This window comes from Propithecus coquereli, unplaced genomic scaffold, assembly GCF_000956105.1.
Source record: "Propithecus coquereli isolate 6110/MARCELLA unplaced genomic scaffold, Pcoq_1.0 Scaffold449, whole genome shotgun sequence".
Classification (NCBI taxonomy): Eukaryota; Metazoa; Chordata; class Mammalia; order Primates; family Indriidae; genus Propithecus; species Propithecus coquereli.
This window is the reverse complement of record NW_012150274.1, coordinates 1,428,947-1,452,020: the sequence shown is the minus strand read 5'-3', so window position 1 is coordinate 1,452,020 and position 23,074 is coordinate 1,428,947. Positions and strand designations below refer to the sequence as shown.

Here is a 23,074-nt window from a genome sequence, read left to right as displayed (position 1 = left end):
CCTAAATAAAACTGAATTATACAACTCAGAAGAAAACACAGGCATAAATCTTTATAACCCTGAATTTAGAAACTGTTTCTTAGATATATGACACCAAAAGCACAAGCAACGAAAGAAAGAAATGGATAAATCAGACTTCACCAAAATTAAAAATGTTTGTGCTTCACAAGGCACTACTAAGAAAGTGAAAATGCCCCTAAAAAATAGGGAAAAATGTTTACGAGTTATCTATCTGGCAAGGGACTTTTGTCTATAATACATAAAGAACACTTACAACTCATTAACAAAAAGACAACCCAATTTAAAAATGGGCAAAGGATCTAAACAAACATTTCTACAGAGAAGACATATAATACAGACAATCAAAAAGCACATGAAAAGATATTCAACATTGTTAGTCATTAGCAAAATGCAAATCAAAACCACAATGAGAGGCGGGGGTGGGGGAGCAAAAAAAACAAAACAAACAAACAAAAAAAACCACAATGAGATACCACTTCACACCCACTAGGATGGCCGTAATCAAAAAAAATTAACAGTGTCTGCAAGGATGTGGAGAAACCACATTCCCCTTGTGCATTGCTGGTGGGAACAAAAGATGGCATAGCCACTAGGAAAACACAGCAGTGTTCCTCAAATGGTTTCTCTGAGATCACTGTGGACGGACACACAGTTGTAAGAAATAATACACACAGATCCTGGGTACACTCTGCCCAGTGTATTAGCCTCCTGCGGTTACTTTAGCCAAGTACCACAAATTGGGCATCTTAAAACAAAAGAAATTTATCTTTATCTTTTCACAGTTCTGGAAGCCAAAGGTCTGAAATCCAACTGCTGGCAGGGCCAAGACACCTCTGATGGCTCTAAGAAAGAAGGCCTCCTTGCCTCTTCCAGCTCTGTGGCTGCGGCAATCTTCGGCATTGCTGGCTTTATAGACACCTTGCTCCCATCTCTGCTGCTGCTGTCCCGTAACCACCTTCTCCATCTGTCTTTGTGTCTGTATCTACCACTCACTGAATTAAGGGACCATCCTAAATCTAGGATGATTTCATCTGAAGATGAATTACTATAATTATTAAATTATTATAATTACATCTGCAAAGATCCTATGTCCAAATCAGGTCATATTCTGGGGTTCTGGGTGAATCTGAATTTGGGGGGACACTATTCAACTCACTAATATCCAGTTTCCCCCAATGATAACATTTTGCAAAACTATAGTCCAGTATCACAACCAGGACCAATCTGGCTTTTTGAGTGGACAATGGATAAGGTGGTATGGCATGGAAGCGGAAAAATCAGGAAGACCAGGTAGAGGGTGACTGCCAAAACCTAAGCAAGGCACAGTGTTCGGATCCAAGTAGAGGGAGAGCAGTCAGAGAAATGGGACGTGTCCTGAGGGTAGAGGCCACAGGATTTCTGATGAACTGACTGAATTTGAGATATGACGGGGAAAAAAAGCAGAACTAAGAATGATTCCTTGTCGGTATTTTTAGAGAGAAACGGGTAAATTTTCATATCAACCTGGAAGAACATCTTTATGATATCTAAGAAGAAATGTCCTTCCATGACTCAAGTCTTTTGTTTCAAAGTATTTTATAGCACTCCTCACATAAATTTGGCACATCTTATTAAATTTATCTCAGTGCTTTAGCTTCTGTGTTGCTACTGTAAATGAGATTACTGTTTTATATACATGAAGGCTACTGATTTTTTTTCTTTTTTTTTGAGACAGAGTCTCACTCTGTCACCCAGGCTAGAGTGCAGTGGCGTCAGCCTAGCTCACAGCAACCTCAGACTCCTGGGCTCAAGCGATCCTCCTGCCTCAGCCTCCCAGGGTGCTAGGATTACAAGTGTGAGCCACCGTGCCTGGCCCATACATAAAGTTCTACCTGCACACAACCCCTGCCCCCCCGCCTTGCTCATGTACTGCCTATGGCTGCTTTTGTGCTACCAGAAAGCTGAGCAGCTGCACGGAGACCACGTGTGGGACTCTCAGCAGTGCAGGGAGAGGCACCCTGTCACCACACCACCATGGCCACCTTTTCTGTCATTACTGTAAGTAGTGCACACCCATCATGTCAAAACAAGAAGAGAACAGTGGACTTTGAATGCTGTGCTTTTCATCTACACTGCAATTACTGTGCTCCCAAATCATGTAGCAAAGCACTGTATTTACCACGCAGTGATACCATAAACTTCAGACAGGGTAAAAAAACAACATACACCGACACTATACATGAAGCACTCATCACAAAGTTCCCAACTCACAGGAAAGCAACAGCCAAAAAGTCAAAAGAATTTCAAGAAGCTCAACAAATCCAAGCAAGATGAACTCACAGAGATTCACACCTAGACACATCATAACCAACCTGCTGAAAGCCAGAGACAGAGAATCTCGACTGCAGCCAGAGAGAAGCCACTATGCACAAGGGATCCTCTGTCAGATTAGCAGCCGCCGTCTCAGAAACCAGGGAGGCCAGAGGCTCTGGACAACACATTCGAAGTGCTGAAAGAAACACACTGCCAATCGATAATTCCTGACACACCAAAACTATCTTCATAAATAAAGAAAAAATTTAAAACATTCTAAGATAAACAAAAGCAGAGAGTTCATCACTGAAAGACTTACCCTACGAGAAATATTAAGAGAGTCCTTCAAGCTAAATGAAAGCACACCAGACAGTGGATCAACCCACGTGAGGAAATAAAGGGCATCGGTAAAAGCAGCTCTACAGGTAAGTACAAAAGACAGTACAAATTATTTTTTATGTATAACTTTTTTTACATGATTTAAAAGATAACTGCACAGGCCGGGCGCGGTGGCTCACGCCTGTAATCCTAGCACTCTGGGAGGCCGAGGTGAGTGGATTGCTTAAGGTCAGGAGTTCGAGACCAGCCTGAGCAAGAGCGAGACCCCGTCTCTACTAAAAATAGAAAGAAATTAATCGGACAACTAAAAATATATAGAAAAAATTAGCCAGGCATCATGGCGCATGCCTGTAGTCCCAGCTACTCGGGAGAGCTCGAGCCCAGGCGTTTGAGGTTGCTGTGAGCTAGGATGACGCCACAGCACTCTAGCTCGGGCAACAGAGTGAGACTGTCTCCAAAAAAAAAAAAAAAAAGACAACTGCACAAAGCAATAATTGTAAATCTGTATAGGTGGACAATGTAATGTCATTTGTATGACAATAACAGCATGATAAGGCTGAAAGAAATGGAACTATAGACAAGCAAATATTTTCTATACTACTGTAATTAAATTGATATTAACACAAACTACATGAGGCGGGGCATGATGGCTCACACCTGTAATCCCAGCATTTCAGAAGGCTAAGGTGGGAGGATCGCTTGAGGCCAGGATTTCAAGACCAGCTTGACCAATATAGTGAAACCCTGTCTCTACAAAAAATAAAAAAAAAAGTAACCAGGTGCCAGCTACTTGGGAAGCTGAGGCGGGAGGATCACTTGAGCCCAGGAGTTCAAGGCTAGAGTGAGCTATGATTGCACCACTGCACTCTAGCCTGGGTGACAGAATGAGAATCTGACTCTAAAAAATATATAAAAAATAAAAATTAAAAAACAAAAGCCTACATTATAATAAATTAAAATATTCAATCATAATCCCCAGGATAATAAAGAAAAAAATTTAAAGTATAATCAAATAAGCAACAAGAGAATTAAAATGATATAGTAGAAAATATCCATTTAACGGAAAAGAAGAAAGTAATAGAGGAAGACAGGAACATAAATAAACAAAAGACATAGAAAGCAACTACCAAACTGGCAAATGTAAATACTGCCTTGTCAGTAATTACATTAAATGTAAATGGATTAAATGTCCCAATTAAAAAGTACACCCTGGGTAAATGGATAAAAAGAAAAATGACCTGGACTTTGCCGGCGTTTGGCGTTTTTTCTCGCCCCTCCTCCAAGCCTGAGGGGTCCTGAGGCGACAGCACCCGCGACTGCGACTCCAGCAGGAGGAGGAGCATGGACACGAGGAAGCAACAACTATCTTCCAGAAGTGAATGCAGAGTCAAACAAAGGATCTGAAGTTGTGCTTTCATGATGTTTTTATCGCAGCGTACTTTCAGTTTTGAAATTGCTTAAAGTTTAAAATGACTGTCTTCAGTCCTGCATACGTCTTAGACACAAACAGCAGAGCTACGACATGAGGCAGAGCTCCTCCCAGTCACCAAGCTTCAGTCAAACATGTCATCCATCACCGGGACCTCAAGGCCTTGCGTTAAGGCCACAGATGGAGGCGAGGACAAAGATTCTAATGAGCTTACAGCCCAATACACAAACTAACATCCAGTGAATCAACTGTTTCATTCCATTATTTTATTACTTATGGTACTGTCTATTTTCATAGAGACAGTGTCAGCAATTCCAAATTTGTTTAGGATTGCCCTGCGGTGGCACATCTCGAACTCTGCAGTCTTAACTGCAAAGGAGAGTGAACGGTGGGATCTCTGGGGCCACTGCCTGAAGCAGTTAAAAAGCTGAAATCCCTTTTCATATGCAACCAGTGTTACCAATTCTTTTGTGTATTCTAGAGATATCAGATATTCTTTCCTTTTCAAAATATATGTACATGTGATATATATGTTTATACATGTATGTATATGCCTCCAATAGATCAGTGTTTCATATCCTCCTCCTCACCCCCAAAACCTTTAAGTAAAACCAACACATTACGAAAGCGCACAATGTTTACCTGGTATCATTTGCATGCTTCCTAACACAGAACTTTAGGTGTGATCATACCTCAGTTTAAAATGCACAACCTTTTCTCAATAAATGCATTTCATCTCGGCTTGATGCATTTTTTTTGTAGGGAGGGCAAGGTATTACCCTTGTACTTCAGCAAATCCCATCCCCTTTACCTGATTACACTTACATTTATTTCCTACAGTTAGTTAAGTAGTTGTGTGAAGTGAATTTTGAGAATAAACCTGTTAATCCTTAAAAGACATTGATATTCATGTTAGTTATATCTCTGGAGTAGGTTTTTTTGTCCCCCTGAACTGCTCTTTTGGAGCTGTCCTTTCTGGGAAGGAACATACACTGAAAACCATTCCCAAATCTAATGTTACCTAGCTATTCTCCAGTATGCCTCCAGTTTTAAGACATGAACATTAATTTTTATGAATGCTGCTTTTCTTAACAATGTATATTTAATTTTCCCACATATAAATTCTCGGAAATAAAACATGATCGGTTGGTAAGAAAAACACAGAACAAAAAATATGATCTGGGTTCCTTGAGTGTCTCCTGATGAGCAAGGAGACCCTTGGGTCTGGTCCTGGGACACCTCACAGCGAGTCCCACAGACACCTGTCTTGGCTCCCACCCAGAGCGAGGAAACTGAGACCCCCTCCTGCCTTGAGGCCAGAGGAGACATCGGCCTGCAAGGACTTGCCAAAAAGAGAAAAAGGACAGAAAGCAATTGAACATATTGATGAAATACAAAATGAAACAGACTTAATGAACGAGTCAGTGAGGAGATTTTTGAAAGTAGAACAGAAATATAACAAACTACCAGCCATTTTTTTCAGAAGAGGTCAGAACTGATCGCCAAAATCCCAAATTTTAGGGTAACAACGGCCAACCATCCACAAGTGTCTGCACTGCGCGGGAGGGAGGAGGAGGAAGAGGCACCGGAGTGGAAGTGACAGAATCTGAAGATATTAAATCAGGTTACAGAGTAGATTCTATTTTGATGAAAATTCTTACTTTGAAAATAAAGTTCTTTCCAAAGAATTTCATCTGAATGAGAGTGGTGATCCACCTTCAGAGTCCGCTGAAATCAAATGGAAATCTGGAAAGGAAATTCTACGAGTCAAACGCAGCATGACGCCAGCAGGAGGAAGCCGCGTGAGGCAGCGGAGAGCTCCTGCGCCTGGGTGCAGATGACTGAGGACAGCAGCAAAGGGGATACGTGGACAGACCCGTTCACAGGACTACGCGGCTCCCCGTGGATGGTGAGGGGAAGGAGGAGGAGGACGAAAAGACACTGAGGAGGAAAGGGATGAGGAGAAGACGACTAACAGAACACTGGTGGACTCTAACCTTCCTTTTTAAAACAGTGTCCCCCGGGACCCAGGAGCAAGGAGTCGTCTTTCTACTCCCCTCTTGTCCTCAGTCACCTGCTCCTGAGGTCTTTTTTCTGCACATGATTCTCGACATATTTCAGGGTAAACACCTTGAGCAGAATACAACGGGAAATGAATCTCTACCTCTTTCTGTTCCAAATTCATTTTTATCCCTTCCTGCCTCAACAAAAACTGATGGAATCGACACCACTGAGCTCCGTGGGAAAAAGAAAAACCTTCTGTTCACTTCACTCTGTGGAAGGTGGAGGGTTCTGGACCCCTCTTAATACATAGAATTCTAGCTTTTTTCCTCCTTTCTCTATATGTTAGACTCAGAGAGTACACTGTGTCTCTTTGTGAATGTGGACAGTTAGCATTTACCAACGTGTATCTACTTTTTCCTGTTTCAAAAAAGAAAAGAAAACTTAAAAATGAGGTTACAGAAGGTCAGCAAGGGGTGGGTTTCGTATGTTTGGCTGGGTTAAGTGGGCACTTTGACAATATGACTTCTCCTTTGGCATGTCCAACTGTAATGTTCAATGGACATCCTTGCAATTTAAGATGACACGTTCAAAATAAAATTCTTGCTGGGTGCAGTGGCTCACGCCTGTAATCCCAGCAATTCAGGAGGTCAAGGCAGGAGGATCGCTTGAGGCCAGGAGTTCGAGATCATCCTGGACAACACAGCAAGACCCTGCGTCTCAACAGAAAATTTAAAAGTCAGCTGGGCATGGTGGCACATTCCTATAGTCCCAGCAACTCAGCAGGCTGAGGCAAGAGGATTGCTTGAGCCCAGGAATTCAAGATTACAGTGAACTATGATGATGCCACTGCACTCTAGCCCGGGAAACAGAGCAAGACCCTGTCAAAAAAAAAAAACCAAGAAAGGGAATAGAAAAACAATAAAGAATATCAACAAAATCAAAAGTTGCTTCTCTGAAAAGTTCAACATAATTCACGAACCTTTAGCTAGACTGAACAAGAAAAAGACGACTCAACTTACTAAAATCAGGAATGAAAAGGGGACTATATGACCAACTCTTACAACAAAAAGGATTATAAAAGAATATCATGAGCAACTGTACAGCAACAAATTAGAGAACCTAGATGAAATGAACAAATTCCTACAGAGACACAAAACAGCTAAAAACAACCCAGGAATAAGCAGATAATCTAACACCTATAACAAGTAAAGAGATTAATAATTTTAAAAAATTCCAACAAAAAAAGCCCAGAACCAGAAGGCTTCACAGGTGAAACAACGCTAACCCCTTCCCAAACTCTTCCCAAAAACAGAAGAGGGGATACACTTCCTAACTTGTTCTATGAAGCCAGCATTACCCTGACACCAACTACAAAAAGACAATACAAAGAAAACTACAGACTAACATAATACCTCTTATGAACACAGACGCAAAAATCCTCAACAAAATACTAGTAAACCAAACCCAGCAGGATGTAAAAAGCACTCGATACCATAAGCAGGTGGATTTAGTGTGGAAATGCAGAGCAGGTTCAGCATGTGGAAATCAGTGTAACACACCACGTCAATAAAGGCAAGAGACACATAATCATCTCAACAGATGGAGAAAAAACATTTGACAAAATCCAATACCGCAATGATAAAAACACTCAACAAACTAAGAATAAAAGGGATCTTACTCAACTTGATAAAAGACATCTATGGAAAAGCCCACAGCTAATATCATACTTAATAGTGAAAGACTGAAAGCTTTTCCCTAAGAAGAGGAATGAAGACAAGGATGTCAGCTCTCACCACTCCTATTCAACATTTTACTGGAGATTCTACTCAAGGCAGTTAGGCAAGGGAAAAAATAAGAGGTGTCCAGATTTGAAAGCAAGAAATGAAACTATACCTATTCCCAAACAACATGATCTTATATACAGAAAATCCCAAGGAATCAACAAAAAAAAAACTATTAGAGTCAAAAAACAAATTCAGCAAAGCTGCAAGATACAAGATCAATATACAAAAGTCAATTCTATGTCTATTGATTTGCAATCTAAAAACGAAATTAAAAAACCAATTCCATTTACAATAGCATCAAAAAGAATACTTACTTCTAAGAAGTAAATACAAGACTTACACATGAAAACACTGTTAAAAGAAATTAAAAACCCAAATAAACGGGCAAGTATCCTGTGTTCATGGAGTGGAAGACTAATTATTAATATGGGAATACCCCAAACTGAACTACACACTTAACACGATCCCTAGCCGAGTCCTAAAAGGATTTTTTTGTAGTGACAACATGACCCTAAAATGCATATGAACATGCAAGGGACTCGTAAGAGCCTGCACAATCTTGGCAAAGAAGAACAACGTGGACTCACACTTACCCATTTCAAAATGTATCATACAGCTAAATAATCAAGACGAGGTGGCAGTGGCCTAAGGACAGGTACACTGATCAATGGAGTAGGACTGAGAATCCAGAAATAAACCCTCCCATTTATGGCCAACTGATTTTCAACAAGGGTACCAAGAGGGTTCTACGGGGAAAGAACAGTCTTTCCGACAGACGGTGCTGAGCCAGCTGTCCAGCCACACGTGAAAGAGTTACTGGACCCTACCTCACATCGCACACAGAAACTAAGTCACAGTGAAGCAAAGGTCGAAAGGTAAGAGCTAAAACTATAAAACTTTTAGAAAACATAAACTTCCTAACCTGGATTAGGCAATTAGATATGACAACAAAAGCACAAGCAACCAAGCAAAAAAAAAAAAAAACAGAAAAATTGGACTTCATCAAAAATTAAAAACTTTTTATGCTTCAAAGGATACCATCAAGAAAATAAAAAGTCCTAGCTCTCTGGGAGGCGGAGGCGGGCGGATTGTTTGAGCTCAGGAGTTCGAGACCAGCCTGAGCAAGAGCGAGACCCCGTCTCTACCAAAAATAGAAAGAAATTAATTGGACAGCTAAAAATATATAGAAAAAATTAGCCGGGCATGGTGGCACGTGCCTGTAGTCCCAGCTACTCGGGAGGCTAAGGCAGGAGGATCGCTTGAGCCCAGGAGTTTGAGGTTGCTGTGAGCTAAGCTGACGCCACGGCACTCTAGCCCGGAAAAAAAAAAAAAAAAAAGAAAAGAAAAGAAAAAGAAAAATAAGAAGTGAAAAGACGACACACAGAACGCGAGAAAGTATTCGCCAGAAGTAATCAGTGGTTGCCAGGCACAGGGAGGAACGACTGTGCGGGTGCGGGGTTTCTCTTCGGGGCAACAGAAATGCTCTGGGACTAGTCAGGGAGCGGCAATGTTGCACAACTCTGTGAATATACCGGAAAAAAAGACCAAATTGTACACTTTTAAAATATGAGTTTTGTGGCCTATGAATTACATCTCAATAAAAATAAATCACATTCTCCTGACTGATGTTGGGACACCTACCATGTGAAGACATGTTCAGAGACGAAACACAGAAAACCGTATCACAGATCAGTACTAACAGATGAACATTTCCAGTAATTTTTATGACAGGGAACACTAACTTTGAACCCCAACTAAGCAAAATGTTATCCCTCTAAAAACTTTATTCTTCTAATTAGTGGATAGGTGTTACCGAAAAAAAAGCAGTCAATTGTATTTTCACTTTTGTCAATAAAAATTTGTGGGGTTACCCTTGATTTTGCTTCTTGGTGCACAAAGTCTGAAATACTTATTTCCAGTCGTTGTAGAAAAAGCTTGCTACTCCTGAAATACACCACCCCAGAGCCAACCTGAGCAAGCCTGTCCCTGTCTTGGTGAGTGGCACCACCAGCCACCCTGTCGTTCGAGCAGAAAACCCAGCATCATCCTAGTGCCCTCCTCATCTGCCTCAGCAAGCCCCCAAGGGCTGCATCCGCCCACCCCCCGCCTCCGCTGCAGGTCCTCTATGACCCACTCTTCACACAGCAGCCAGAATGACCTTCCTAACAGGGAGCCTGATAAAGTCACTCGCCACCTTCAAGCCTTCCCTCTGCCCTTAGGACAAGGATGTCAGCCTACCTCACTCAGCGCCCAGCCCATGTGACTATATAGGAAGATGGTAAAGGAAACAGTCGCAAATTGCTTTAACAAGCAGTCTCAAAATACAGAGGCCTCATAATTGTTCCCCTGCCTCTGCAGTTCACAGGTTTACTGACTCACACACCTTGCTGGACTCTCTCAATCGCAGGGCAGGCGTGCCCACCTCACCGGGTAGAGCAGAAGTCAGGGCCTGGGGGACGTGTCAGCGAAAAGACTCAGGCTACAGCCTGGAGCACTCACCTTCCCTGCACTTTCAAGGTGAGTTAAGGCTGAAGGGTCGATTCCCATTCCCACCTACACCTCTGACGTGCTCTCTGGGATTTCTCCTTGACTTTCCCCCAGTTTGGAACACTCTTCCACCACACCTTCCACGTAGGCCCAGGGCAGAACTGGCTCTCACACGTACCAGCCACATGTGAAACTCACCACACCTCTAGCAACTCTGAACTAAAATAAAATCTTAACCCCCCCAGCTGACTGAATGGACCCCCTCTTGGCTGAAGGGACCCCCTAGAAACCCTAAAGCTGAACTGCTGGCCATGAGAAGAGAGGGGTCAAACATGCCTCATCATACCCCTTTTGGAGTTATTTTTTATAACAATAAGACACAAAATTATTGGCCAGGCATGGTGGATTACTCCCTTAATCCTAGCACTCTGGGAGGCCAAGGCAGGAGGATTGGTTGAGCTCAAGTTCCGAGACCAGCCCAAGCAAGAGTGAGACCCCGTAGTCCCAGCTACTCAGGAGGATGAGGCAGAAGGATCCCTTGAGCCCAGGAGTTTGAGGTTGCTGTGAGCCACAATGATGCCACCGCACTCTAGCCCAGGCGACAGAGTGAGACTCTGTCTCAACAACAACAAAAAAAGGAAACTGAACGCCCCTCCTCATCCCACCCCCTAAAAAATAAAAAATTTTTAAAATTTTTTTTAAAAAGATACAAAATCATTAACAAGCCTAAGACCACGTGAGACAAAGGTTAAACTCCACCTGCAGGTCATCAATTTACTTAACGGATCACTTGAGTCTCCGTATATGTCCATTGGCTTGTCTCTGATTAACAGACTTCCTTAATTTAAAAACATTCCAAGCCTTTAGACGAAGCTTGATTTCTTTAACGAATTACCAATCAGAGAATCTTTAAACCCACCCATAACCTGTAATCCCCTGCTTCGAGATGTCCTGCCTTTTTGGGCCAAACTAATGTATGCCTTCCATGTATTGATTTATGACTTTACGAAGTTATTCCTGTCTCCCTAAAATGTGTAAAACCAACCTGTAACCCAACCACGGAGAAACCACTTGCTCAAGGCTTCTTGGGCGTGGCTCTCTGGGCCATGGTTACACATATTCGGCTCAAAATAAACCTCTTTAAATTATTTTAGAGTTTGGGTTCTTTTCCAGACACAAACGTAACATCATCCACTGCGAAGACTTGATGATAATGCTGAATTAGATAATGCAACACAAGTGCTTCCCAAAGTCACCCATGACCTCCGCATTGCCGAATCCAAGGGTCGGTTCTCAGTTTTCAGCTCAAACTCTCAGCAGCTGCCAACAGCGCTGATCACACTGTCTTCATGAAGCACCTCCTCCAGGTTCCTGTTCCAGTTCGCCTGCTGCCTCACAGTCCCCTTGTGCTGGCTTCCCCGGTCCTCCACGGCGTGCACTCAGGGGCCCAGCACTCCACAGGCCTCTTCTGGATTCTGCGGCTCTGCTCCACCTTCCTGCTCCACATGTATGCCTGACAGTCCAATAGGCACCTCTACTCTCTCCCCAAAACCTGCCATCCCGCAGCCTTCCCCATCTCAATAAATGACAATATTCTCCCAGGTGTTCAAACCAAAGGACTCCTCACTTTCTTTCACTTACTGCTCTAGTTTGAATATCCCCTCGAAAACTCATGGGGAAATTTAATTGCCGTTTTAACAGTATGAAGAGGTGGGACCTTTGAGAGGAGACTGGAGACTGTCTCAAATAAAAAAAAAGTAAAAGTTTCTTTCTTTTTTTTTTTTTCAAGATAGATTCTTGCTCTGTCGCCCAGGATACAGTGCACCAGCAGCATCACAGCTCACTGCAGCCTCCAACTCCTGGTCTCAAGCGATCCTTCCGTCTCAGACTCCTGAGTAGCTGGGATTACAGGCACCACCATCACACCTGGCTAATTATTTTTTAATTTTTTTGCAGTGATGGGGTCTCACTACGTTGCCCAGGCTGGTCTCAAACTCCCGGCCTCAAGCAATCCTCCTGCCTCGGCCTCCCAAAGTGCTGGGATTGCAGCAGTGAGCCACCACCCCTGGCCTAAAAGTTTTGACCTTGATCTTGAAATTCATTTCAAAAAGTTCTTCTTCAATTGTGCCATCCAAAATAGTCTGCATTCACTAATTGCTTATAAATTGAAACAAATCAGTATAAGGCAATTCTTCTTAAAAGAACTAAAGCAATTTCAGCCTACTATATGAAGTCTTTGTCACTTACAAACAATCTTAATGACCAAACTATCACAGTATATATACTCACAAATGAGACACACAATATTCTGTTTTCACAAATTTCATCATAAGAAACGAGGCTAGGTAGGTTGATCTGGTCAAGAACGTCCAGCCAGCCTACATCCTATCCTGCTGCTCAGTGGCCCTCGAAGCTTCAGTGGTAGATGGAGCAGACCCTGCCTTCCTCTGGACCGTGAGAGAGCAAGCTCCTCCCCTTCTCCTATGCTGGCTGCATAGCCAGCACCCAAGGACAAACAGGTGTGGGAGCCAGCAGGCTCCGCCTCACTTCCAAGGAAGGGGAGCGAGGCCCCCTAATCACTGAGGCAGCCTCAGTCCTGGCCCCCCAAGGAACTCAAAGGCCCTAGCTCTCTGCCTGGCAAACATCACGTATTCTTCCAGATTCTGCTCAAATGGCACCTCTCAGCAAAGTCCTCCCGCCGCAGGCCGCAGCAGCTCTGGGCAGCCAGACAGCGCACAGGACCTGTGGCCTACATTGCACTGGGCCTGCTATACCGCTCCACCCACAGCCCTGAGGCTCCAGAGCACACAGGTGGTGCCAAACTGACCCACGCACTCAGCCCCCCTCCATCCCGCCCAGATCAGAGTTGGGAAAGGGAAGCTGCCCCAAATCTCAGTCCAACATGGTTAATGATGACTGACAAAACCAAAGAAAGGACTGCATGCCTTGAGGAGGAACATTTGAACTTGAGACCAGGAGAGGGAGACAGTCAGTCAGAGACTATACAGCAGCATAAACAAAACAGCACAATGGCCACAAGGATGGGCATCACCCTCAAACTGGGCGTGTGTGACTCTGGCCTCAGCATACCCCCCATCGTTACTGCCGTCCGTACTTTCCCACATGCAAAGACAACAAACGTCAGGCACACGAGAGTCCAACAGCATCTCTACAAGCCACATGGGTGTCCGCCACCAGACTGGCTTTCATGAGAGTGAGAACCAGGCTGCCTTCCTACAGGCCCTCAGCAGGAACTTCTTTCAGCCTCTGCCACAGAGGAGGGAGGGAGAGGTGACAGGGCCAAGGAGGAGGCCTGTAGCGCACCCGTTTCTTGAAGCAAGATTAAGCGATGCAAAATAAATGAAAATGAAGTGGAAAGTGTGAGGCGTTGGGCCCACCTGTATCTGGGCCACAGTGGGCACTATGCATTGCTTTGCAGGATGACTGCAGCAGACGGGGCAAACAAATGGAGACAAATCATAGCAGAGAAAAAGCAGACAGAAGGTTGGGGTTATATGCTCCTTGTTCCCCTGACCAAAAGGCCAGGAGACTTCAGGCTGCGGCAGGTGCCCAAGGGGCGAGCCGCCTGCGCCACCGTCTGCAGAAAACGACACAGCAGCCCACTCGCGTGTCACCGGCACACTCGGGAACAATCACACCTCCTCTTCTCACCCCCAGGCTTGCAGCGAAGACAGTTAATGGATAGGAAGCTTCAATTTAACTGCTTCTCTGACTCCTAGAGAGGTTTTGCTTTTTTGCTGTTTTGTGACCCAAAGTATACCTCAGATTACCTGTCTAAAAAACAATGGCAAACCACTCCTTTTCCTCTTCTGTGAAATAGAGAAATTGGGCTAGTAACCCCACCTGATAAGGTTGTCGTAAGGATTACATTAAAAACTCCCCATAGGCCAGGCACAGTGGCTCACACCTGTAATCCCAACATTTTAGGGGCCGAGGTGGGAGGATCGTGAGACCAGCCTGAGCAACAGAGCAAGACCCTGTCTCTACAAAAAAAAAAAAATTTTAAACTAGCCAGGGGTGGTAGTGCGTGCCTGTATTCCCAGCTACTCAGGAGGCTGAGGCAGGAGGATCACCTGAGCACAAGAAATCAAGGCTGCAGTGAGCTATGATGATACCACTGCCTGGGGGAAAGAGCGAGACCCTGTCTCAAAAAAGAAAAGAAAGAAAGAAAGAAAAGGAAAGGAAACTAGACAGGGAAACCTGAGGTAGAGGAAGGGGAAGACTTGACCATTCACTGGGCTATTACAATTGCATTTTTTTTCACTCAGTGTTCAAGGAGCTCATGGAACACAGGCAAACTGTGTTTGGATAAGGAAGGAACCAAGGCTCTCTAAGCCTAAATGCTAGCCTTGGAATCTGATGGCGAGCACAGAGACCTAAACTCCAAGTACAGAAATAATGTTAACAGCCAGTTAGTAAGCAATCTTCAAACTACCCGGGACGAGGAAAACCCTCTTAGTCTTTCTTAGGCTGGCACCTATGAGGAGGCTAATACATATCAAGTGCTTTCCATGTGAATGTACTTAGTGGTAACCAGGCTCTCTCTATAGCAGGACTGCAGCCGATACATGGAAAGGCTGCCATTCTCCACCTGCAGATGAGTTAATGGTTCTGAGCAACCCCTATCAATGACTATCAGCTTTGTGTTAACATCACAAAGCAAGATAATCAGACTTATTATGCCTCCTGGTAAAAGAAATCAATACTAGTTATGACATATTCTTGCTAAACAAAAAAAGACAAGTCTGCATCAGATGGAGACTCTAGACCAGGGCTATCCAACCGAAACACAATGTGAGCCGCGTATGTAATTTCAAATTTTCTTGCAGTCACATTTTTTAAAAAGTAATTAGAAACATGTCAAATAATATTACATTCCAACATGTAATCAACATTTTTAAAAGTCTTAATATGATACCTTACATTCTCTTTTTCACAGTAAGAATTCAAACTCCTGTGTGTTCTGTACTGACGACACATCTCGATTCACACTAACCACATTGCAAGTGCTCGAGAGCCACATGTGGCTAGTGGCTATCACAGTGGACAGCAGCAGCCAGCAGCTCTCGATCTTAAATTCCAATGACAGGAACTACAGGGGACAGAGGAACACATTAAACATCACCGTAAGAATACAATCAGCAAGACAAGGTTATGGGAAACATTGGGACAAAGGAATCATCATCTTCGAAACTTAATTGCAAGAGAAAAATAAAGAAATGGAAGAGAAATCAATATGCTGAGACTGAAGAGATTATCTACCAAGAGCAATGAATAGACCACATTTGGTTCCCAATTTGAACTGAAATAAGAAATCTACACATTGACTGGATATTTATTGACTGGAATATTACATTCACTGAAATAGTCACAGATGAAATATGTCTGAAAATTGCTTCGAAATAATTGCAGATGGGGTGAGGAGCAGTGGAGGTATAGATGAAACAACACCGGCCATTAGGAGAGAACTGATAGCGCTGGGGGACAGGTGATGGTGTTCATCATGCTACCACTCTTACTTTTGAATAGGTCTAAAAGGTTCCATAATGAAAAGCCTAAAATATCTACACATCCATTTGCTTATACAGTCATGTGACGCTTAATGAGGGGGATACATTCTGAGAAACGTGTCTTTAGGTGACTTCATCACTGTGAGAACATCACAGAATGCACTTACACAAATCTAGATGGCACAGCCCACTACAGGTGTAGCCGATTGCTCCGAGGCAACAAACCTGTACAGCACATTACTGTGCTGAATACTGAGGGCAGCCGTAACACAAGGGTATTTCTGTGTAAAAACCTGTCTAAACATAGAGAAGGTAATGCAGGTACGGTGGCTCATACCTGTAATCCTAGCACTCTGGGAGGCCGAGGCAGGAAGATCACTTGAGCTTAAGAGTTCCAGACCAGCCTCAGCAAGAGTGAGACCCCATCTCTACTAAAAGTAGAAAGAAATTAGCCGGCAACTAAAAAACAGAAAAAATTAGCAGGCATAGTGGCACATGCCTATAGTCCCAGCAACTCAGGAGGCTGAGGCAGGAGGATCACCTGAGCCCAGGAGTTTGAGGTCGCCGTCAGCTAGGCTGACGCCACAGCACTGTAGCCCCGGCAACAGAGGGAGACTCTGTCTCAAACCAAAAAAAAAAAGAAAAGAAAAAGTAATGCAGTGCCCTACTAATTATGATGGCTACAACATGAGTAGGCAATAGTAATTTTTCGGCTCCATTATGATCTTACGGGACATCACATATGCAGTCCGTCATTGACCGAAATGTCCCTAAGTGACGCATGACTGTATATTCATAAATATCGTGAAGGATGGACAATAATTGTAACACTGATGACCGGCCAAGTGAGGAACTGAGTGGCTGGGGACAAAGAGGGGAGGCATTTCGCTTAGTACTTTTTGAATTCTGAACCATGTAACTGTCTTACCTACTGAAAAAATTAAACACCTACATCCTGACTCAACCCTCCAGTCCCTCTGCAACTCCCTCCGCCCATGCCACCTGGCAAAGCCTTCTCACTGGCTCCCTGCTTCCACTGTGATCTCCCTTCATCCACTGTCCACACAGCAGCCAGGGTCACCTTTTTAAAATATCGTTCCATGCCTAAAATCTTCAAGGACTGTCTACAGTGCTTATGAAACATCCCAACTTGTTACCATGGCGACAAGGCCCTGTATGACCTTGCCCCTCTCCCCTCCAGCTTCATCTCAAGCCACCTGCCCCTTCCGACCTAGTAATTCCACCGTGTCCTAAAGGATGCAGTCCTCACCCAAATCATAATCAGGGAAACTGGGACTTCTCTGTGACAAACACCACCATGTAGCTAATAAAAATGTTAAAGACACAAATGTATGTCAGATAATATATGAAAGAGGAAAGCACATGGCACATGATCACTGGTGACAGCCAATTTCAAACATGCACACTCACAAGGATCAGAAAAAAGGAGATGACAAATATTTGGCATTCTGAGGTTTCTAGGTTTTAATTTTCTAAATTTGCTAAAATCCCTAGTTTTTTTTGGAAAAGTACATACTGTATACCTTGCCATGCCAATTTATTCTCACCTCCTTTAAAATCTAGACTAACTTAGGAGCTCTGCCCAACATATGTCTGGCCACAGCAACTACTGCAATACAGCAGGACCTTCTTTGTTTACTTTAACTGATTCCATCTCATTTTGCACAGTAATATTTGTGCTATTACACTATTAAATTTGTGAAATCAGGGATCAGTCTCAAAAACTTGTATATCCGCCGGGCGGATTACGCCTGTAATCCTAGCACTCTGGGAGGCCGAGGCAGGCGGATTGTTTGAGCTCAGGAGTTCAAGACCAGCCTGAGCAAGAGCGAGACCCCCGCCTCTACTAAAATTAGGAAGAAATTAATCAGACAACTAAAAATATATAGAAAAAATTAGCCGGACATGGTGGCACATGCCTGTAGTCCCAGCTACAGGAGGCTGAGGCAGTAGGATCACTTGAGCCCAGGAGTTTGAGGTTGCTGTGAGCTAGGCTGACGCCACGCACTCACTCTAGCCCAAAAAAAAAAAAAAAGTGGGATACAGAATGTGGTCCAAAAACTTTTCCAAAATAAAATACCAACTGACAGTGATGCTACTGGGAAAGTGGCCTCCTGCCTAGGAAGACACTATTTCAAATGAAATGCTACCTCTGAAGATTTAAAGGAACTACTTCAGCTTTTGTTTTTCAAAATCAAAAACCTTCAGAGATTTTTTTTAAACACATGAAAATACTAAAAGTTGTATAAAAACAAACAGTAAGTAGGGAGAGGAGGGGGACCTCTCCATCCTGGAACTGATGCTTTTTGTATCATAACGCCATAGACCAAATTAGCTGGACTCTAGTAACTACTGCCTACATGGTTTGCTGAGTGAGCAACTGAAGCTGAAATCAAACTGCCCACTTACCTTAGGATAAAGGCATCCTTCAAACACGTAAAGCCAATGAAATGATAAAGAACATAAAACTCTAAAGAGAAGAGCCCAAAACATGGTTCTTACAGGCTGAATTATTTTCAGAGACAAACTCAATAAAATGTGGTCAAACATACACAACTGTTTTGTGACACGGCAGGAAGCAGAAGCAGGAAACCAGGGCTCTAGCCCCACTCTGGCCCTGGCCACTCGTGAGATCTCGACAGATGTCCTGTTGGGTACTGGGGCTGAGGTACGCACCCCACCTGGCCAGCCTTGCTGCGACTCCAGACTCTGCCCACCACCAACTCCACGGTCAGATTCCAGGACGCTCAGCCCTTTCCTCAGGAAGCTGTGCCTTCAGTGGAGGTAGAATTCTCAGGATTTGGAGAAAACACTTCTGATCCTCCCCCTTAACAAAAATCAACCAAAGACAAGAGCAGGAAAGAGAAACAAACTCCATCTAGGAGACATGTGAAACCTCTACACAGACATGAACAGGAAGACGGAGGGTGGAGAAACGCTGAAGCACCCCACAGAGCAGAGGAAGGAGGAACTTAAATCAGGGTTGCTGCTTGAGAAGCAGGCCGACTGGGAAGACGGATCGGGAACGTACCGCAGCTGCAAAGGGGAGTGGGTATAAAAATCCACGTGAGAACAGCTGGACTCCAACGTCCCCTCCTGCACACTGAGGCAAGTCCTCCTCTTCTGTAGCCACTGGACACCAGAGGTTCAGCCCTGTAAAAAATTCCATCAAAAACGCACCGCACTTGGGGAAAGCAAGCAAAGAAAGGCAGGAGTGAGCTCCTCAGCTGAAAACAAGGCGATCAGGGAAAGGCTGTGTACTGAGCTATGGAAGAGCCTCTTCTTGCCCGAGCCCTTTAACCAGGTTGTGTAACATCCGTCTTACACCCGCAAGGCAAGAGAGTGAGGGATCCACCAGGCACAGGAGCTCCCACCTACAATCCCAGCACGAGGGAGGATCCCTTGAGACCAGGACTTCGAGACCATCCTGAGCAACATAGCCAAAACCTAACTCTAAAAAATTTTTAAATTAGCCAGACATAGTGGCGCGCATCTATAGTCCCAGCTACTCAGGAGGCTGAGGCAGGAGGATCGCTTGAGCCCAGGAGTTCCAGGTTACAGTGAGCTGTGACTGTGCCACTGTGCTCCAGCCTAGGGGACAGAGCAAAACCCCGTCCCTAAGAAACAGGAACAATGGCAAGGGAGCAAATGAAATAACAGCAGCTTATCATTGCCCTACAGTGAAAGCAACAAGTCAACAAGCCCCTCGAACAGTCAGCTTTCCATGTTTAGTGCTTTATTCTTACAGGTGACTAAACGGTCAAAGATCACCAGACATTGGAAGAAGGTTTCCATCATGAAAGAAAGACCAAGAGATAAAGCAGCAAAGAGGTATGCAGGGCAAGCACAAAAAATGAAAGAAACAAAATTTTTGAAATAATTTAACTGTAATTTTAGAAATTTAACTATAATTAAAAGACATAAGATATACATAAAACAAGAACAGGAGATACTAAAAAAGTAATAGGGAACAGTAAAGAACATAAAAATATAATAGCAGAAAAATTCAGTTAAAAAATAGTCAAAAGGCTGGGCGCAGTGGCTCACGCCTGTAATCCTAGCACTCTGAGAGGCTGAGGTGGGAGGACTGCTTGACCTCAGGAGTTCAAGACCAGCCTGACCAAGAGCGAGACCCCATTTCTACTGAAAATAGAAAGAAATTAGCCAAACAACTAAAAATAGAAAAAATTAGCCAGGCATGGTGGCACGTGCCTGTAGTCCCAGATACCTGGGAGGCTAAGGCAGGAGGATTGCTTGAGCCCAGGAGCCTGAAGTTGCTGTGAGCTAGGCTGACACCATGGCACTCTAGCCCAGGAAAGAGAGTGAGACTCTGTCTCAAAAAAAAAAAAGTCAAATATGCTCTCAAAAAGTACAAGACTAAGACATAAGGAGAAAACATTTTAAAAATTAGAAGACTAAATACAGGAAGTCCAACATTTAACCAAAGGAAATGGAGAGAACACAGAGAAAGCAGAAGAGAATGAACTATCTCAAATACATCATACGAAAATTTCCCATAACGAAAGGGCATCAATCTCCAGATTTCACAGCTAACAGTAAGTAACCTACATGATAAATGAAGAAAAGCTAGCACTAAGCACATGATAAACATTAGGAAAATCAAGGATGCTAGGATCCTAAAAGTTTGGTGGGAGAATAATGTTCACAAAGGATTAAGAATCAAAGTGGACTTTTCAAGAGCAACAATGGAAACCAGACAATATAGGAGCCATGCCTTGAAAACACCTTCCAACCTGGAATTTCACGCCTAGCCAAACTTTTTCTTCAAGTGTGGTGGTAGAATAAGCACATTTTCAGACATGCGAGCCCCGAAAGTTTGCCTCCCACTGCCTCCTCCTTGGTAAGCTACTGGGGAACGGGCTCCACCAGCACGAGGGAGTGAAGACACAGAGAGCCGCCAGACGCGGGAAAGGCGGGCAGAATCCCAGGATGAGAACGTGCACTCTGGGGCAGGGTGAGCAGGGGAGAGAGCATGAGATCTTCATCTGCCATTAGTGGAAGTCCTTAGACAACCCCTAAAATTGGTGAATGAAGACATGACAACACAAGCATATACCTAGGAAACATGAAGTAAACGCTAAGGAGTTCCACGTAGCTGCTGCCTCTCTAGAAAGGCAGATGACAGCAGCTTTTGCTAACGTCTTTTAGCACTGACTGAGTTTTTAAACTATGGGCAGGTACATACCTTATTCTAAGAACCAAAAAATAAGGAAGAGATACACAGCCAGCCTGGTAGGAAAGTATAGTATTTGCCTGAGAAGGCTTCCCACTGAAAGAGGACATTCTACTGAGACAAAAGCCTCAAATCGAGTGCACCACCCTGGGCTCTAATCCTCGATTACCCTGGAATTATTTAAACCTCGGTAGCCACCATTTACTAATCCACAAAATGGGGAATGGAGGACGTATTCCACTACCTTAGTGGTTCCTTTTAGTGTGAAAATGTATTGACTATCTTTTGTAGGTCAAGGAAAAGGAAAAACAGATATTCGGTTAGGTAAGTTTCAAGTGCCAACTTTGCTGGTTTAATCATTCGGCAATTAGTGAACTCTGACCCGTAACCATTTCCCAGATTTGGTGGCAACAGTGATCCCATGCCTACCTACCGTCCAGGGGGCCAGAGGTGCTGGACTGCACACAGGAGGGCCCCTCCCCCTATCACACACAGGCGTTATGAACCCTTAGAATCATGAATCCAAAAACAGAGCTTTTATTAACCTAAAAATGACCATCACAGATGTAACACATCTTTAGCAAACAAGAGCTGGAAAGCCAGACCACCTGCATATTAATTCTCCACAAGCTCTTGGGCCTCACTGTGCCTGTGTCCGCATCTGCAAATGGGGATATAACAGTACCTACCCCATTAAGACTGCTGTGACGATTCAGCAAGTGAATTCGCACAAAGCCAGCCGCCAGGGCTGGACACAAGTGAGGGCTCAGTAAACACAGGCTGTCATTATCATCAGCACTGTCAAGCCCTCTATTCAAGGCTGCCTGTGGAACCAGACACATCTGGAGCCACTCACTCATCGCTCATTTATGAAACACCTACTATGTGCCCAACATGGGACAAGTGCTAGTCCCACAACTGACTAGGCCAAGTTAGTTAACCCCTTCCAAGTCTTGTTTTCCTCATCTGCTAACAGGAAAAAATAGCACCTGCTGCACAGGGCAGAGGAAACTAAATAAGATGACTTACCTGAAGGCCTTGCGCAGTGCCTGAGCCCCAGCAGGTGCTCCAAAAGCGGTGTCATTAATCACTAACATCTTCTCCCCTACAAGCCTGGAAGTGACTTGGAGTTCCCTAATTTACTTTTTTGCTCCCAGTGCCTTATACGTTCCTTGAACGTGGCAGCTACTCAACAAAATCTCCATGCATTGAACTCCCCTGCACTTGACCCGTTTACTTGTATCAACGCCCCCAAAAAATCCCAGAAAAAAATAAACACACAAAGAGACGGCACATCACCTCGGCTAAAATATACTGTTAAGTCTATGCACCAGGATATCGTACAGCTCCTTACTACACCCAACTTTCTGATCTCTGGAAGTCCCAGTAGTTACTACTTACATGGTTAATTTCAAAGAAAAATTACCAGGTTATCACTTTTTTTCCACGGCAGTCCCTTATTCCAGCCCTCAGACCACACTGTTTCTGCATTTCCACGGACACGCCGCCTCCTGCTTGCTCTTCCTGCACACGGACGCCAGTGGCTCTGCCTCGCAAGAGTTTAATTTCTATGCTGCCACAGCAGGGAAACAAACTGTCCCCGAGCACGAGTACAGGGGAAGGCCAAGGCCACTAACAAAGAATGCGAACTTTTACATCCAGAGCCCTCAAGCCGTGTGCTCAGAAACGAACTTCAGTCCGAAAGCTTCCCACCGAGCGTGCGCTCCCGCTCTGACAGCACCGGGGCTGGAGAGCATTGTCTGGGGAGCAACGCCGCGGCCGGCCAACTTTTCGCTAAAGATGGTGCCATCCTATTCGGAACAAAGTGAAAGGTCAACGGAGCGGAGGGAGAGCGCCGAGAGCAGGGCCAGCTCGCCCGGGCCGGCGCTCCAAAGTTGGCCGGCCCCGCACTTTCCCTTTTGTCCTCGCACCCTCCTCTCTCCCGGGCCGAGGCCCACCGGGCGGACCCGGC

The 23,074-nt window shown here is 44.3% G+C and overlaps 1 protein-coding gene and 1 pseudogene across 1 annotated transcript in view; one reads left to right on the top strand and one right to left on the bottom strand.

Moving 5' to 3' along the window:
• Window positions 1–22,170, bottom strand: part of EHMT1 (euchromatic histone-lysine N-methyltransferase 1) — a 226,780-nt gene extending 204,610 nt beyond the window's left edge. The window contains exon 1 of the mRNA XM_012654816.1: window positions 22,132–22,170. The gene's annotated coding sequence lies outside the window, so the exon portion shown is untranslated. The remainder of the gene's footprint in view (window positions 1–22,131) is intronic.
• On the top strand, window positions 5,284–11,873 carry LOC105818664 (annotated as a pseudogene).
• Window positions 22,171–23,074: the final 904 nt, after the last annotated feature.